This window comes from Tinamus guttatus, unplaced genomic scaffold (genome assembly GCF_059628265.1).
Source record: "Tinamus guttatus ecotype Peru unplaced genomic scaffold, ASM5962826v1 Tinamus_guttatus_pri_ptg000451l, whole genome shotgun sequence".
Lineage (NCBI taxonomy): Eukaryota > Metazoa > Chordata > Aves > Tinamiformes > Tinamidae > Tinamus > Tinamus guttatus.
Window position 1 is genome coordinate 4432297 of NW_028288985.1, and position 4255 is coordinate 4436551.

A 4255-nucleotide genomic window follows, 5' to 3' on the forward strand; every position below is an offset into this window, starting at 1 on the left:
CATACTGATATTTACTCTAACGACTGCACCACCTCCCCTTGCAGATGCACCAGAATCAAGGACATAAATATCTAAGTCTTAAACACCTACTTCAGCTCAGCAGGCAGAGCTGGCCACCCTGCAGCTCTCAGCGAGGGTACGGGAAGGTCCTGCCTTCACTTAGACCCACCTGGTAAAGCCTTCCCTGAAACCACGATGCTCAGGTCACAATTTGAAGCTGCCGGAGGTTTCAGCCCTCCTGAACTCCAGCAATCCCCAAGCTCATCCATTAGTCCGTAGCGGTTGCTTATACACGATGAAGGGCAGAACAGCGGATCCGTCACGTTGCTGACAGGAGAATCAGCGACCTCGCAGAGGAATCTAAATAAAAGACCAGGCATGGAGATAGGAGTGCAGCCGAGACCAGCACCACGAGATCAGGATTACAAGGACGCTCCCCAGGCTCCACCCCGGGATGGACCCGCTGCCGTCGCGCAGCTCCCGCGCCGCAGCGCGAGCCGGCGGGCACCGGTACGGGGTGCCGTCTCGTCCCTGCCCCTCCGCGCACTTTGCTCCAGCACCTGCACGTGCTGCCCCATGGAGCCAACCCTGGAGCAGCGCTCAGCACCGTGCAGCCACGGAACGTAAAACTCCACAGAGTATTAAAATATTACACGTGGTAAAAGGAACAACACACTGAAACAGTGCTCTTTGCATACGTCTGAGATCACTGACATATTTGCACATCCCTGATTTTCTGCACAGACTTCGCACCACCAGGATAGAGCATCGTGCAGGCTCACAACACAGTGGGTTGAGCCCTCTGCAAGCACACACAGTGCAAGGAGAACACCAAAATTCAGCAGCCTCTCGTAAGGTGTTCATAAGCTGCAGACAACTGCATCCCTGTTGCCACTCCCCAGGAGGGGATTTTCTAATGCCAAAAGTGATCACTACAGTACCAGCTCGGAGATGTTTTGTGCAGGCAAATGGAAAACAAGCAGTTATTACCTTCTTATGAACAAGTTATTGACAAAATCTAGTTCTGTTAGTGCAAGTTCAAAGCCTACAAATGAAGAACTGGCCTATCACAGAAATATGGGAAGCACTTTTATATTACGATTTTTTTATATTCTGATTGTAAACTATCATGCTGAGGCTCCACATTAGTTATCCATGTTTATAATGCAGTTATTTACATAATGGACAAAAATGCAGAGGCAAATAAGATGCATGGTTGAAAATATGTGTTGTTCCCTATTACAGCGCAAGTAGGAGACTTCATTCAATTATATTGCTTTAAAAATAAAGGACAACATTATTCCTAGATGCACAGCTTCTAATGGTCTTGAAAACACACACTCTATTGCAAATGTTGGAGATGCAGTAGAGAAAATTCAGCCTAATGCATATGCAGGACAATAGCCAGAAAGAGGAATCCTATCCTGGAAAGCTTTATGTCTTTCTGTGGTCACAAACAACCAGAAAAAACAACAAATTTCTCTCCTCCTTTAGCTGCAAGATACAAGAGAAAGCAAAGAACCAGCATAGTATACGAAAGGGTCCTTCAACAGCCAGCTCCTATATCCTGTTCTTAAACACAGATAAAGCCAAAGGAAAGGCAAAACCACAGGCTGACATGGGCTGGGTTTCACTTTTCAGGCCTCACTCTGCTTTACAATCATGCACGGACTTGGAAATTACCAAGCAGGTGTTTAAAAGCCATCCATAAGCACTTCTGCTAGCATCTAATTAGTGTTCTAACACACATTAGAGTGCACAGTCATCATTATTTCCTCTTCATTAGCTCCTGATATATAACACATCTTAAAAAAAAAAAAGTCTAACCCTCTTTCTTAAAAAAGAGCTTATTTCTTCTATTAACATAACAAAGGCAATAGGAATATGATTAATGTGTGCCATCTAAACTATGTGCATTAAACATTAAAAACCAATGCACCATCTCAGCTTAATGGGTATTTGCAAATTATAAAACATGCTTGTCAATATTAATACTTGCACCAAATGAAAAGCTAGTTTAGGAAGAAGAAAAAAAACACAACAATAGAAAAATAAACCTTAGAACCGTCTTCTGTTGTTACCTATTCCCATTACTTGGGAAGGAACCTCCCAGGCCCTCCCAGCACAGGGATTAGGGTCTCACGCAGGGCTGGGGGCGAGATGCATCTCTCAGCTGCTCCTGCGCCTCTGTGGCAGCTCCGCGAGCTGCGGATCAGCTCCGGCTGGCGATGCCACCCTTGCTGCCAGCTGCAGGACGGAGCCCTTGCTAAAAGCGCTGCCTTCCTCTTCCTCCCTGCTCCTCACGGCGCTCTGCCTGCCCCGAGCCGCAACGCTCCCCGCAGGGCCCCGCAGAGCTCGGCCAACGCCAGCGCTTCTGTCCACGTGCAAGTCATAACGGGGCAGACCATGTCCAACCCTGACACGTGTCCTCGGAGCACGGCTATCTGCTGGGAACGGCTGACACCTCTCCCATTGGGAGATCTGGTGCCCAGGACAAGGTAATCTCTAGGCTGGTGGCCCAAGTTTCCTTCTATTTCTGAAGCTTTATAGCTACCAAGGTGGAGGAGACATCAAGCGTTCCTTCACAGAAACCTTCTGCTATCTGCTAGGGAAATCCATGTTGGGGGCTTCTATCTTATCTTATCTCTGTAAGTGCTTCATCCTAGCAGAAATTCCAGTTCAGGTCGCCCAGCAAAGCACGTGAAGAAACAACACAAGAAGTCAAGACCAGCTCAAGTGCTGCACCACTGGCCAGCAGCACCCTGACCCCATGCACGCGCACGGGGCCCACTTGGCCCCGTTGTCCCCTCATGCGCCCTCACTCAGGTCAAGGAAGCAACTGTCCCTGCAGGAGCCGCTCAACAATTCACAGAGAGAACCAGGATGTGGAGATGTTGCCTCCTGCTGCCAGCTGGCCCGAACGTCACTAGAGGCACCTTAACTGCTTCCTTGGGTGCCGCAGCCCAAAAGCTCAAGCTTAGCAAATGGCACAAACCAGCATGCAGTGCTTGAAAGAAAACGTTGTGGGATTCCACAGGAATCTAAGGGAAAAATTCTTAACAGTGAGGGTGACAGAGCCCTGGAACAAGGAACCAAGAGAGGTTGTGGAGTCACCTTCTCACTTGGACGCAGTCCTGTGCCACGTGCTCTAGGTGACCCTGTGTGTGCAGGGGGGTTGGAATAGATGATCTCTAGAGGTCCCTTCCAACCTCAACGATTTTATGATTCTATAATTTTGTCTCCTTTACTCTCAACCTTTTACTCTCTACCTGGGTACTCAGAGCAGAGTAGACATGGTTGGTTTTGTGGGGAGAGGGCAGAGGGCGTCACACCTTTTAAAAAATTATTAGTATTATCAAAGAATAATCAAAGTTTCCAGAGGAAAGAGTAATTGTATCATGAGAATGTAATACATATTTGAGATGAATTCAATGTACTCAATGAGCTTTAGATCTTCTCCTTCCTATAAAGGCATGTTTACATCTCAGCTTAAAGAACTATTGAAGCACGTATAACGGAAGGGGTTTACTATACCTTGAGGCACATTAAGGCAGCCAAGAAGCAGAGTAGTTTGATAATGTCTTAATGCATCATGGGCATAACATTTGATTTCATATATTGATCAATCCATATACAATTAGTTGCGTAAGTGCCAGTTCACAATTGCTGCCGCTTCTTACTCTTGTTTTCTGTACTGAATAAAACTGACTGAAGCATAAGTGTGGGAAAGCAATCATATTTTACAACCTTAGAAGTTACATCCATCCACATTAATGAAGCATGAAGGTTCTTTAAAAATCATACAGAAGAGCAGTTTGTTCTTGGGAGTTATGCTGACTGGCCTCTCATCTATGATTTAAAATCATTTTAAAGGTACCCTTAGAAAAACATGATTTTAAAATGCATTTTTAAAGTCACATTAACCCACAGCCTCAAGGAAGTCAGAGGAAAAGCAGCTAATTGTTCAGTTTTAGTTCTGGACACTTCTATATTTGAGAAGTAAAAACTGCAATACTACTTAATATATGTAGTCTTTTAATAAATGTAATGCAAGAATATAGTTTTCCTTCCTATTTTAACTAAAAGTTGCAGGTATTTACATTGAATTCCAACTGTTGGTTACTCAAAGCATGTGGATAAATGCCCTTTATCACCAAGACTTCAAAGCCCTTACTTTGACATGTCCAACATCAGAAAGTAACTGTAAAATCAATTAACTCAACTGTTATTTTGGCAGTCTGAAGTGTAATTACCC